Source organism: Macaca fascicularis, chromosome 5 (assembly GCF_037993035.2).
Source record: "Macaca fascicularis isolate 582-1 chromosome 5, T2T-MFA8v1.1".
Classification (NCBI taxonomy): Eukaryota; Metazoa; Chordata; class Mammalia; order Primates; family Cercopithecidae; genus Macaca; species Macaca fascicularis.
Window position 1 is genome coordinate 46,020,156 of NC_088379.1, and position 15,464 is coordinate 46,035,619.

The 15,464-nt window shown below is 40.5% G+C and overlaps 1 pseudogene; it reads right to left on the bottom strand.

The window, feature by feature from the left end:
- Positions 1–8,109: 8,109 nt before the first annotated feature.
- LOC141410256 (uncharacterized) lies at positions 8,110–13,080 on the bottom strand (annotated as a pseudogene).
- Between the last annotated feature and the right edge of the window lie 2,384 nt (positions 13,081–15,464).

The following is a 15,464-nucleotide window of genomic DNA, read 5'->3' on the forward strand; positions in this document are numbered from 1 at the left end:
ATAAACACACGTGGGGTAAATTGACACCCAACCTACCTGGAGATAGGCCCAGCTGACCCACAGTCTGAAGTAGATTGCCCAGAGGAACCAGCTTAGATTAGCCAAACTGCATTCAGCCTCCTGAGCGTATGAATCAATGCTTCTTGTTGTAAACCATTGAGTTTTACAGTGGTTTGTTACATAATGTTATTGTTGGTCATGGCCAACTGATACCATATGGGATAAATGCACACAACTGTCATCCTCAGGTCCTTTCCACCATCCATGTAGAGAAAATGAACCGAATAGACAACTGAGAGCCATCCGTTCATCGATTCTTAAGACATACTCAGATTCTAGCGTCAAACTTATTGTCCAAATCAGTGAGGAATGCAGCTTTATATTACTTCATTATTGAAGGTGAATGTCTCAGGTTACTATGAGTTCAAAACGTATCCAGGGACTCATACAGCTTACTAGGCCTAGAAGGTACAATAGAGGCCATACCATAACTCTCTTCAATGATGCAATATCCTAGGCACAGAAAGGAAAAGTTACTGACAGGAGGCCACACCATAAGACAGTGTCAGGCTTGGGTCCTCTGTCTCCTAACCCAGCACTCTTCGATTGCAACTTTCATAATTTGTAGTTGGTTATTAGGAAAAGTATCTTGTGATTTTTTATTTTTATTATTTATTTATTTATTTATTTACTGAAAGCTTCCTAAATAGCAACAAATTTGTCTAGAAATTTCCTAGACATTAATCATGTCCATTATCTTTTCATTTTTGTAGCTTCTTTCAGGGTCAATGATTTTGACACAGATTTTGATGTGAAACATAACTAAAAAGGAGTATCTTAGTGAAAGAGAGTAAAATCCAATGAGGATAATTAACTACACCAAATATAGAGATCTATAAAGAGATCTGAGAACTTCTGAACAGTCATTTACTTAAATCTGTTAAGTTATTCTACATGATAATGTGTCATATTAACTAGGAAGATGTACTAAAAGGATTCTTATGAATAGTTATTTGCTTCCTGTCAAGTTTTAATATTTTCAGTTGCTGAAAAATATGTTAGAATTTTAGGGGGTGGAGGAGGTAATGCTCATATTCTTCCAGGGGAAAATTCAACAATACAAAGCAAAATATAGATCTCTGTGAAGGAACTGTTTGCTGTTATTTATATTTTTCTACAAATTCTGAAAGTGTAGAATTAAACTCTGAAGACATAGTAATGGGGATAAGAAACAAAATTATTAAGCAAGGTTGGCTTTGTATTCACAGACAGAATGAAGTTCAAGGTTTGCATGTAAGTTTACCTTTTTTTCAGTGCAAGACACTATTGCCTGGTTTTATGAGCTCAGATTCTCTAGTCAGACTGTCTGCACCTGATCCTAGACTATGCCAATTATTACTTGAATCATCAGAGTAAGCTGTTTAACGTCTGTTTGACAGGTTTCTTCATTTGTGGGCTGAAGGGAATAATGATAATATCTAATACAGAGAGTTGTTTTAAAAGATTAAACTCATTCTATAGGTAATTTTTCTTTAGTTGTACTTGAGATACATAAACAAACAAAAGTAACAAAGATCTTTGCAATCATGAAGCTTATATTCTAGAAATCATAGCCAGACAAAGAAGAAACAATAACCCTAATAAATGAGTAATGATATACTGTGTACTAGAAAATAATAAGCATGATGAGAAAAGCAAAAGTTGAACAGAGTAAAGAAAATCAAGTGTGTTGCAGGGAGGGGTGGGTTGCAATATTAAATAAACGGATGGACCAGATTTCACTGAGATAATGTATTTTGTGCAATGACCCGAAGAAGGGGATGGAGAAGTCATGCATATATCTACAGAGAATATTCATGGATGGGAGAATAAGCTTAAACTTCTAAGATGGGATCAGGAGAATGTTAGAATGTGGAAACTGAGACTCAAGAAAGTTAAATGCCTTGCTTAAGTTTACATGAACCCAGAAGAAAGAGTATTTTGACAGCCTGGAGTATAACGAACAAGAATAAGTGTCTTCAGTTCTCAGAAAACTCACATAATCACCATCTCCTAAGTATGAGATTCCCCATGAGATCCACTCTGATAATGTATACACCATACAATAAATGAATGCACTGATCTTGTAGGACAGTCCTTTTCAAGAATGTTCAAGATAATTTGAGATGCTGGACACTCTTATGCTTATCTTCTTCAAGGTTTTAGTCTCAGAAGGGAGAACCCAAATGCTCATGTGTATAAATGCTCAGCAGTCCTTCTGGCCCAATAAACAGTTTCCCACCATAGCAGACAGATTCTAAAGTTACCACAACTATCTTAACTTCTTGGTACTCAGGCCTTGCTATCTTCCCCTCCCCTTCAGTATGAGTGTGACCTGTGATTTGCTTCTAACCAACAGAATACAGCACAGAATATTACATATACATGGTCATATTTCCTAAGATAGTAATTGTCTATCTTGCTAGAAAACTGTCTTCTTTGCTAGCTCTGAAGAGGCAAGCTGTCATGTTGCGAACTGCCCTAAGAAGAAGGCTACATGATAAGGAACTGAGAGCAGTCAATAACCAAGAGCCAAAGCCGGGCATGGTGGCTCACACCTGTAATCCCGGCACTTTGGGAGGCCGAGCTGAGTGGACCACTTGAGGTCAGGGGTTTGAGACCAGCCTGGTCAACATAGTGAACCCTGTCTCTACTAAAAATACAAAAATTGGCCAGGTGGGATGGCAGGCGCCTGTAATCTCAGCTACTGAAGAGGCTGAGGTGAAAGGATTGCTGGAACCCAGGAGGCAGGGGTTGCAGTGAACCAAGATCTCGCCACTACACTCCAGCCTGGGTGACAGAGCAAGACTTAGTCTCAAAAAGAAAACAAATTGTAGGGACATGGATGCAGCTGGAAACTATCATTCTCAGCAAACTATCGCAAGAACAGAAAACCAAACACTGCATGTTCTCACTCATAGGTGGGAATTGAACAATGAGATCACTTGGACTCTGGAAGGGGAACATCACACACTGGGCCCTATTATGGGGAGGGGGGAGCGGGGAGGAATGGCACTGGGAGTTATATCTGATGTAAATGACGAGTTGATGGGTGCTGACGAGTTGATGGGTGCAGCACACCAACATGGCACAAGTATACATATGTAACAAACCTGCACGTTGTGCACATGTACCCTAGAACTTAAAGTATAAAACACAAACAAACAAAAAAAAGAAAACAAAACGAATAAACCAAAAAACCTAACAGTCAGCAGGAAACTGAGACTTTCAACCTCACAAACTGTGAAGTCCTGTATTCACTCAGCAGCCATACAATATTGGAGGAAAATCCTTCCCCAGTGGAACCTCAGATGAGAAACCAGCCCCAGCCAACACAGACTGTGGCCTTGCAGAAGACTTAGGTAAATTGTACTTCCTGACCCACAGAAACTATGAAATAAATGCATATTTTTAAGCCACTATTTTTGTGGTAATTTGTTAGATAGCAATAGACAGCAAATATACTCACTCATCTTACTAGAGACCCATTTAAAGTAAGTTGTATAGGAGGGAACCGAGGAGGTCATAGGAGTATACAAGTTAGATCTGCTTCAAGACAGAACCTGCAAGAGTGGACTTCAGCTTCCGAAGACATGGCGGCGGGATAAAGAAGCAAAATTATTAAGCAGGGTTGGCTTTGTATTTAAAGGCAATATGAAGTTCACAGAGTTTTGGTTCATTACTCTACTGTGCAGAGCGTAATGAACCAAAACTACCAGGTCCCATAGGCAGGTGATCCATTCGGTGTTCCCACTGCTCACCACATTTGAACTCTTAGCCAATGACTAAGCAATGACTGATGATATTAAAGTAGAGACATTTCTGCTTAATGTGGGACTCCTCTTTGGGACTCCCTATGAACCTGGCTGAGATTTTCTCAGAGTTCCATAGCAGTTCAAGTCTCTTCCTTCATTCCCTCTCTTATTGCCAGTGTCAGATAGTCCTTGTGGTCTAAAGCCATTTCTCTCTCTTTTTTTTTTGTTCTGCTCTCCTTTATTCTTCATAGGTGCCTCCCCCAGTAAATCTCATTCTATCTTGATATCAGCTTCCCTGACAACTCAAATGGACACAAGGACCTTTTGATACATTTGTGATTGTTCTTAACTGAAATTTCAGCATCAGGCTAGGCTAGAAAGGCAGTCTCATATAGTGGGAAACACACAAAGAGTCAGCAGAGCAACGTTCATCCCCAGCTCTGCTACTACCAATAATCCCTGTTAACACTGATCATGTCCTTATGTCCCTTGAGCTTTCTTTTGGTTAAAATGAGAGTGTTGAATTAGATGATCTTTGAAGTTTTCCTTTTTCTTTATTTTTTTCACTAAATGTAAAAAGAGAAGCAGATACTAAAAATGACAAAAATAAGCACAGTATAAAAGTGAGGAGCATACATAACTGAGAGATAAAGAAGAAAATAGACAAGTAGAACTGATGAAAGGATTAGAAAAAAAAAGAATCCACAATACTTTATTGATCACTGCCAACAGTCCTGGTTTCCATCCTGATACTTTTCATTTCTTTTTTAAATTTTTTGGAACTAGTGTTTATTTAGCTGTTATAGTTACAGCGGGCTCGCTTTAAGCCATCTCACTCTACTAGGGATTTCAGATGGTAAAATCCCCAGGGTTTATCTAAGGTGAAGACCAGTTTTCTGTGCTTTTCTTTTTCCTTGTGTGGTCCCCATGGACCCAGTCTGCTTTGCCTTCTTCTTTAACTACACACAGTCATTCCCTTGGGGCTCCTTTCCCTCCCACATTTGCCTCCTCAGTGGTTTATCCTTTCTCCAGATTAAACTTTTCTTGGTGCGTTCAAACCCAAATACATATCCTTTCGGTTTTCAAGTTTTTACTGCATATTCCTTTGGGGAAACAGTCAGAAGATAATACAAGGACAAGCACAGGGGCATTTGGAGTTTTAAGAAATCTTACAAAGTTCATAGTTTCACTGTACATGGTCTGTAGTCCTTGCTGCTGTGACTTCTATACAAAAAGGCACATTGGATTCAAAGTCTTTTCTCAGTGTTTCCTCCAGTTTCCATTTCCCTCTGATGCATTCCTTTATCTAACTCTGAAGACCCGCTTCTCCACAAAGCACCTTCTTCCTGGTTGAAAAAAAAAGGTGGGATCCTGGACAGAAACACATAGAGATAAAACATGTCCATTCATATGCCCACTAGAATCAAATATGCTCTAGTATATAGATAAAAAGAGTTGTTGGCAGGTGATATTTTCCAAAGGTGACCATGACAACATCTCTCATTCCTCATGGTCTTCTACATGCTATGTGATCATGGCAACAAGTCTTTGAAAAGTGATGACTATGTCTTTTCCCCCTGAATCTAGAAGGGATTGTGACTAACTTTATCAACACAATATTGTAGAAATGACATTATGTGACATTTCAGACTAGTTTATTATAAACAGAAAAACTTCTGTCTTTTCTCTTTGGACATTTTGCACTGCATCCTCAGAGGCCACTTAAAATATCTGACTATTTTAAGGCCACACGATGCTATGAGGAAGCCCAGGCCACATAGAGAAGCCTTATGAAGATGATCCAGATGAAAAGCCCAGCTGAGGTCTGAGCCTATAGCTAGCATCAACTGTCTGTTGAGAGGGAAGATGCTTCCAGATATTTTCAGCATCCAGCCATAGAGTACCCACCCCACCTCACTGATGAGTCTTTCCAGCTAAGGTCTCAACATGAGGGGAGAGGGGCAGAGACAAATGATTTTCTTAGTTTGAATTCATGACATACGGACTTCAGGAGATGATTAAAAATATTTTGTGGCCAGCTGCGGTGGCTCATGCCTGTAATCCCAGCACTTTGGGAGGCCCAGGCAGGTGGAACACCTGAGGTCTGGAGTTCAAGACCAGCCTGGCCAACATGGTGAGACCCCATCTCTACTAAAAGTACAAAATTTAGCCAGGTGTGGTGACGGGCACCTGTAATCCCAGCTACTGGGGAGGCTGAGGCAGGAGAATTGCTTGAACTAGGGAGGCTGAGGTTGCAGTGAGCCAAGATCAGGTCATTGCACTCCAGCATGGGCGACAAGAGAGAGACTCCATCTCAAAAACAAAATGAAAAAAAAAAAAACACATGTAAGCTGCTAAGTATGGGCATTTTTGATGAAGAAACAATAACCAGAACATGGTTAGAAAGAACGCATTCAGTTCAGTTGTGATATTCTGAAGTTATTGTTCTCATTCCCTGCCTGGTATAGTTCTTTTGGTTTCTATTTTTATTTTTATTTTTTTTAGTTTTCTCATTCTAAAACCAGAAATTTGCCTTATTGTCATTTCATAGACTCCTGATATATCATTTTTTCATTTAACTTACCTACAATTGTTTTCTTTTCTGTGCAGCCAATGAATATAAGCTTGTTCTGTATACTTTTGTACTGATACCGTATCAGTGAAATACATTAACTAGAAAGCATGCTTCTAATAATGGTAACAAGAGATCTTTCTTAAATCTCCATTCCCTACAGTTATTGGACTGAAATTTCTGGCAAGGATAAATTTATTATGTTAGGTAGCATAGAAACCCTAAGCAAATGGGACACAGAACAATTGTATATTAATGAAGGGGGAAAAAGGGGGAGTTACCAAAAAACACAGATTACATATAGTTTTTCACACTTTGAGTTGAAGTGTCTCATCTAAAGTTCCCAGACATCATTTGGAGCCTCACAATCTATTAGGAATTTCTTTTTCAACTAACAATAGCCTTATTAGTTTCTAAGTTAATTGATGTTTGGACTCTTTTCAAATAGAACAAATTCATGTTGACTTGGTTAAATTATTTCTTTGATACATACAAATGGAAAACTAGCTCTAAACCCATTAGTTTATTGCTGTTGTATAACCTTAAAAAGTTTTACAGTTTAGTCAAAAAGAAGCTATATGTCCAATTGATTTTTTTACTGTAAAATGTTAATTTAGTGTGATAAACTCTGATATTGCTGCTGTATGATATGACATGGTCTTCTCTCAGTGTCCTCTTGTTTCAGTGTGCCAGATGAGAAGATAATTCTTCCAAAGCACATTTTATACTATCAGTCCTTAGTGGGACATATCATGATATCATTTTGTGTGAAGGTATAATTCCTGTATTTAGTATTTTTTTCTCATGACCGTAAAAGAATATTCAGTGTTAATAATAAAAGTAAGTTTAAATACAGTCACTACACTTCTGTATTACTCAGAGTTCTAGAGGGACATAACTAATAGAATATATGTATATGTGTGTACATGAAAGGGAGTTTATCAAGGAGAATTGACTCACATGATCACAAGGAAAAATCCCATGGTAGGCTCTCTGCAAGCTGAGAAGCAAGAAAGCCAGTGGTGGATCAGTCTGAGTCCCAGAACCTCAAAAGTAGGAAAGCCAACAGTACAGTGTTCAGTCTGTGGCCAAAGGCCCAAGAGCCCTGGCAAACTGCTAGTCTAAGCCTAAGAGTCCAAAAGCTAAAGAACAGGGAGTCTGATGTGTGAGGGCAGGAAGCATCTAGGAAAAGACAAAGATGAAGACTGGAAGACTCTAATTCTGCTCTTCTATCTTCTCCTACTTGCTTTATTCTAGCCACGATGGCAGCTGATTACATGGTGTACACCAACTAATCGGAATGAGGGTGGGCTTGCCTCTCCCAGGCCACTGAATCAAATGTTAACCTCCTTTAGCAACACCTTCACAGACACACTCAGGAACAATACTTTGCATCCTTCAATCCAATCAAGTCGACACTCAATATTAACCATCATGAGTTCATCCATTCAACTTGAACCCATATGAATTTTCTGAAATAATACATAAGCCTCAAATAAAGACAGTAATAAGCTCTTAATTATGCCTAATGTAATACAGCTATCCTTCGCACAACTGGAAGCACACTAATCCTTAAACTAAATGCTATTACATAAAGTTAACACTTAAATGCTGATATGAAGACAGTAAATTTTATGTCACACGATAAAGGAAATAAAATAAAGATATTTTCTTAGCACAAGTGTATATATGCACAAATATGTTCTTAACAAAAGGAAAAGGAAATACTCATGACAATTACAGTCATTGTTTCTGCAACTGGTCAGGTGGTCATAGCTAATATTGATAACTACCATCTTCTACTAACCATTCTGTATTCCCGTTGCCCTCAACAAGCACCTCCACTGGTCATGGTTTTCTACCTGATGGAGTGACCCAAACCTTCATTTCTGAAGGGTCTGGGTCATTTGTAGTCCTGCCTGGATTGGGCTGTTGCAGTTTTCCATTGACATTAATCACAGAGCATGGTAATCCTAAGAGATGCCTTAATGGATCTCTTGAATTCCATGCATACTCTTCCTTACCTCCATTGTGGAGTAGTAGACTGATTTCATCTTCATAGTTTGGGTCAGTCACCCCAGCCAACACTGTAACTCTCTTCTTATCCTGTTGACTTAGAGGTAGGAGAAGCCCAACGTGTCCAGGTGGCAATTGTAATTTCCAGTTTAATGGAATCATTGTGTCTACTGGTGGCAGCATTCCTGCCTCTGGAACTAAGACCTTTAGGCCAGCAGAACATAATATTGTCGGAACAGGGAGCAAAAGTTTTGCTAGTGAGTCACTAAAGGTGATGGTAAATTGTGCCACTTCCACTTTCACCCCTTGATCCCTGAACCTGTGAATTCCAACTATGGGGGAAACAGCACCATATATTTGATGCTGATTCAGAGCATACACGGCCTTCTGGGGAACTTTGCCCCAGCCCTGCAAAGTATTGTCACCTAGTTGGTGGGTAATTGTGATTTCAAAAGGCCATTCCACCCTTCTATCAAACCAGCTGCTTCGGGGTGAAGGGAAACATGGTAAGACCAGTGAATTCCATGAGCATGAGCCCACTGCCACACTTTTTTAGCCATAAAGTGAGTGCCTTGGTCAGAGGCAGTGCTGTGTGGAAAACCATGACAGTGGATAAGGCATGCTGTGAATCCACAGATTGTAGTCTTAGCAGAACAGTTGTGTGCAGGATAGGCAAACCCATATCTGCAGTAAGTGTCTATTCCAGTGAGGACAAACCACTGCCCTTTCCATGATGAACAGGTCCAATACAATCAACCTGTCACCAAGTAGCTTTCTAATCACCCCAAGGAATGGTGCCATATCGAGGGCTCAGTGTCAGTCTCTGCTACTGCCAAATTGGCACTCAGCAGTGGCCATAGCCAGGTCAGCCTTGGTGAGTGGAAGTCCATGTTGCTGAGCCCACGTGTAACCTCTGTCATTGCCACCATGGCCACTTTGTTCATGGGCCCATTGGGCAGTGGTAGCAGGGGTGGCTGGGGAAAGCGGTTGAGTAGTATCCACAGAATGAGTCATCTTATCCACTTGATTATTAAAGTCCTCTTCTGCAGAGATCACCCTTTGGTGAGCAAACACATGAGATACAAATATCTACAGAGTTTTTGACCACTTAGAGTTCCATCCACATACCTCTTCCCCAAATTTCTTTGTCACCAATTTTCCAATCATGCTTCTTCAAGTCCCTGACCATCCAACCAAACCGTTGGCTACAGCCCAAGAATCAGTACATAATCACACATCTGGCCATTTCTCCTTCCAAGCAAAGTGCAAAACCAAAAGCAGTGCTTGAAGTTCTGCCCACTGGAAAAACTTTCTTTTGCCACTGCCCTTCAGGGGTGTCCTAGAAAGGGACTGTAGTGTTGCAGCTGTCCACTTTCTGGTTATGCCTGCATATAGTGCAGACCCATCTGTGAAACAGGCCCTAGCCTTCTCTTCCTCTCTCAGCTGATCATAGGGAACTCTCCATGAGGCCATTTGTGCAGGCTGGCGAAGAGTAGGCAGGGTGGCAGGAGTGGAGACCATGGACATTTGAGCCACTTCCTCATGTAACTTACTTGTGCCCTCAGGAACTGCTCGAGCCTGATCATGTATATACCACTTCCATTTGATGATGGAATGCTGCTGTATACACCTACTTTATGGTTAGACAGTTCAGAAAGCACTCACTTCATGATAGGCAGTTCAGGTTGCATGGTGACTTGATGACCCATCGTCAATTGTTCAGTTTCTACCACAGCCCAGTAACAGGCCAAAAGCTGTATTTCCAAAGGAGAGTTGTTATTTGCAGAAGACGGCAGGGCCTTGCTCCAAAATTCTAAAGGCCTCCACTGTGATTCACCTACGGGGGCCTACCAAAGGCTCCAAACAGCATCGCTATCTGCCACTGACACTTCAAGCACCATTGGATCTACTTAATCATATGGCCCAAGTTGCAGAGAAACTTGAACAGTAGCCTGGACCTGTTGCAGAGTCTTCTATTCTGGACCCAACTCAAAATTGGCAGCCTTTAGGGTCACTGGATAAATGGGCCAAAGTAACAGACCCAAATGAGGATTGTGTTTCCTCCAAAATCTAAATAGGCTCACTAGATGTTACATCTCTTTTTTTTTTTTTTTTTTTTTTTTTTTAGATGGAGTCTCACTCTGTCACCCAGGCTGGAGTGCACTGGCATGGTCTCAGCTCACCGCAACCTCTGCCTCCCAGGATCAAGTGATTCTTCTGCCTCAGCCTCCCAAGTAGCTGTGACTACAGGTGTGTGCCACCACACCTGGCTAATTTTATATATATATATAATATATATATCTATATTACATTATATATATAATTATATATATCTATATTACATATATCTAATTATATATGTATATATAGAGAGAGAGAGAAAGAGAGAGAGAGAGACGGGATTTCACTGTGTTGGCCAGACTGGTCTCAATCACCTAACCTCTTGATCCACCTGCCTCTGCCTCCCAAAGTGCTGGGATTACAGGCGTGAGCCACAGTGCCCAGCCAACATTATGTCTCTTTCTTGGTTGTAGGAGGGGCCAAATGCAGCAATTTATCCTTCACCTTGGAAGTAATATCTTGACATGTCCCATACCACCGAACCCCGAGACATTTTACTGAGGTAGAAATTCTGTGAATTTTAGTCAGATTTATTTCCCATCCTCCCACGTGCAGATGTCTCATCAGTAAGTTCAATGTGTTTACTACTTCTTGCTCACTCAATCCAATTAGCATAATGTCATCAATGTAATGGACCAGTGTGATGTCTTGTGGGAGGGAAAAGAGGTCAAGATCTCTGCGAACTACATTGTGACACTAAGCTGGAGAGTTGATATACCTCTGAGGTAGGACAGTGAATGTATCTGCTAGCTGAAGGCAGATTGCTTCTGTGGGACCTTATGGACAGGAATGGAGAAAAAAAGCATTTGCCAAATCAATGGCTGCATACCAGGTGCCAGTAGATGTGTTAATTTCCTCAAGCAACAAAACCTCATCTGATACAGCAGCTGCAATTGGAGTCATCACTTGGTTAAGCTTATGATAATCCATGGTCAATTTCCAAGATCCATCTGTCTTCTGTACCGACCAAATAGGAGAGTTGAAAGGGATGTGATGGGAAGCACCATCCCTGTGTCTTTCAAGTCCTCGATGGTGGCACTAAGCTCCGCAGTCCCTCTAGGGATGTGACATTGTTTCATTGTTTTTCTTTACTAGTTTTTTAGGTAGAGACGTCTCTAATGGCTTTCATTTGGCCTTTCCCACCATAATAGCCCTCATCTTACCAGTTAGAGAGCCAATGTGAGGTTCTGCCAGCTGCTAAGTACATCTATGCCAACTCTGCATTCTGGCACTGGGGAAATGGCCACAAGATGAGTCCAGGGACCCATCGGGCCTACTGTAAGTTGGACCTGAGCTAAAACCCCATTAATTCTCTGACCTCCATAAGCCCCTACTTTAACTGGAGGACCACAGTGACATTTTGGAGTCCCTGGAATCAACGTCAGCTCATGGCCAGCATTCAGTAGTTCCCCAAAAGTCTGATCATTCTCCTTTACCCAATGTAAAGTTACCGCAGCAAAAGGCCAGAGGTCTCCCTGGGGAAAGATGGGAGAAAAAAACACTGCATGAATTGTTGGTAGTGCAGTGGGCTTCTTCTTCAAAGAGACATGACCTCCCCTTTATTCAAGGCATTCTGTGTCCGTAAACTGGCTCAAGTCTGGAAAGTGATTGAGGGGCTTATGATTCCTTGTTTTTGTAATTCAAATTAGTATTTTGTCCACTCAACCTGGAAGTTTTCTGCTTATATAATTTAAGTAAGAATGCAATAAGCTTCCTATCAATTTCACTTCTAGAAACAACATTATTAATTAACCAAAGACAGAGCTGTACCTGAGTCAGACTATTCTGATTACTGCTTTGCCTCTGTTGTCCATTATGGTAGCTATGTCCACTTTGCCTTTGAGGGTTGAGTGCCACCACTTGGCCCCTGACACTTTGGGATCCAATTATTCCCCTTACATTTAAATTTTGTAGTTGAGTGACTGCAGTTCCCACTGTAAGAACTGGCATACAGAAAAGAGTCATCACACAGCTCTTCAAGGATACAGATGCTGCCCTCTCAAATCTATTTCATAAGATATTGGTGAAGGGTATGTCTTCTGAACCCTCCCAGCTGGGATGAGTAGGTCTAAATTAAATAATCCACTCCAGCATCCAAATCTCTGTAAGCCTTTGGATGCCTTCCTCTGCTTTAAACCAATAGAGGTCAGGCATTTCCAGCTCACTCACAGTGAAGTGAGCTTTTAATCCATATTCGAGCTAACCAAGCAAATACACTATTATAACCTTTTCTAACTCCCCAAACCGCAACATTAAATGCAGAGTCCTTACTTAGTGGGGTTGTATCAATAAATTCAGCCTGATCCAACTTTATGTTCCTTCCGCCATTATCCCATACCCTAAATATCCATTCCAGTGCCTTCCCTCCAGATTTCTGCTTTATAAGTTAGTAAACTCAAGCAGTTCTTTAGGAGTATAGTACATCTCCTTGTGGGACACACTCTGAGCCTCACCTCTAGGAGCCTGCTGGGACTTGAGTCTAGTTGTAGGTCTAGAAGCAGACAGAGGTGTTGGGGGTGGTTCCTGAGGAGAATTAGCGTTGTCTTGCCTGTCAAGTGCCTCAGAGGAGGCCATCATTGTTGCCCTAGGCAGTGCATGGTTAATCTCCTCAGACAAATGTGGGAAAGCTGATGGCAGCATGGGTGATGAAGGGGATGTTCTACCACTTGCGGTGGGGAGGCTGTTTCCTCCGGCAAAAAAAAAAAAAAAAAAAAAAAAAAAAAGGCTCATCAGAATTTAGGACCTCGGTGCCCCCAGCCTCATCAGGGTCCTCTCACAGGGCCCCACTCCAAGTTGCAGGGTCCCATTCTTTTCCGATCAATGGTCTCACTTTAACAGTGGACACCTGGCGAAGCTATACATACATCTTTTGTTGCAGGTCAGCCACTTGCACAATAAGAGCTTGTGTCTGATTTTCCACAATTTCAGCCCCTTCTCCACAGGAGATAAGATTCTTACTCAGGGCAGTCTTAGAAGATTTGAGGCTCAGTATGTGCTTCGGGAACTGAGAGACAGAATCTCTAAGTTCATCATTTTCTTTCTTCCCTTTGTCCACTGAACTTAGGAGCAACCAAACAACTTCATTATATTCCTTGGTTCTCTGCATATGGTCAAAGTTATGTATAGTCGCTAAACTTCTTGCCTCTCAAGAGCGGTGAATCAGGAGTATCAAATACATTTATTTTGCATAATTCTCTAACCAGTTCACCCCAAAACCTATCAGTGTTCTCCACACTATTAGAAGTAGAGTCCTTAGCCTTTTGGGGTCTAATCATATTAAGCAACCAACTCCAGAAACCCCCAAACAACTAAAAATCTACATTCTCAAAATTCTCTTCCTCTAGAACCAATCCTGGCACCAAAATCTGTATTAATCAGGGTTCTCTAGAGGGACAGGACTAACAGGATAAATGTATATATGAAAGGAAGTTTACTAAGGAGTATTGATTCACAGAATCACAAGTTGAAGTCCCACAATAGGCTGTCTACAAGCTGAGGAGCAAGGAAGCCAGTCTGATTCCCAAAACCAGAAAAGATGGGAAGCTGACAGTGCAGCCTTCAGTCTGTGGCCAAAGGCCCAAGAGCCCCTGGCAAACCACTGGTGTAGGTTCAAGAGTCCAAAAACTGAAGAACTTCAAGTCCAATGTTAGAGTGCAGGAAGCATTCAGCATGGGGGAAAGATGGAGGCCAGAAAACTTAGTCTAATCGTTCCACGGTCTGCTTTTATTCTGGCCACACTGACAGCTGATTTATTAGATGGTACCCACCAAGATTGACGGTGGGTCTGCGTTTCCCAGTCCACTGACTCAAACGTTAACCTCCTTTGGCCACACGCTCACAGAAATACCCAGGATCAATATTTTGCATCCTTCAATCCAGTCAGTTCACACTCAATATTAAACATCACAACTCAGAAATAAAATAGATGTAGCTCACTGGTCCAAAGTTAACATAAGAAAGATGATGACACGGAAAAGTATTAGGTCTATACTCAAGGCTCAGCTGTATTATTTAGGAAACAAACTTGGGATTTCCTTTTATACTCTTTGCTTATACTCTCTCCTCAAATGTCTTTCATTTCACAGCATTTTTCTTTTTTAAGTTTAGTTAGTTAAGTAAAATTGAATTAGAGAATAACTCAACCACAAAGGCTTTGTATTTTTTTTAGCTGATGCTGATATTGATGAGAACTACATATGAACATAACTATGTTTAGATTCACAGCCTGCCCAATGTCAGTGAATCACTCTGTCTCCAGAAGTTGTCCACAGGTCACCCACAACAATAGACCCAACCACTTGGCAATAAATAATGTTCAATTCAAGAAATGTTTATTCAGATTACTAGGTAGGACTCATGGCATAAACTTTGCGTTATAGGTGTTTTCTCTAAAACATATTCTATCTACAGAAATTTTATATCTGTTCTTGAGAGGAGAGCTAGCCAGCAGACAATATTCACTTGGACTATATTCAACGGCTGAGTGTATTAATAGCATTAACAAAATAAAGACAGATGTTATTTTTGCCCTTCTTTAATACAAGCAGCCTTTATTAATGCAATGCTTTTATTAATTGAAGTACAGCTTTAATTTTAACTAAAATTTTCCTAATGCTTGTACAAAGAGAGTTGAAATGTCTCCATAAGATGACATTATACACATAGTACAATATGGGCACTAACTGGGTTGAAAACAACAGAACAGTTAGAGAGATATATTGAATATTAATAAACTATGTCTAGATTTTCATTTTACTGCTTTTTCTATTATTTCTAATGTGGTAAAGTATTACATCTCTTTCTTCTCTGTTAAACGAAATATTACCTTAGAACTGCTCTTCTGATTCAATGTCTAAAATCATGAAATAAAAAGCACCTTAACTCTAATGTTGTTTCTTTAAAAAATGAGAAGCTTATTTCAGGGGAAGTCATCTTTTAAACATTTTCTGAGTTGAAATCAG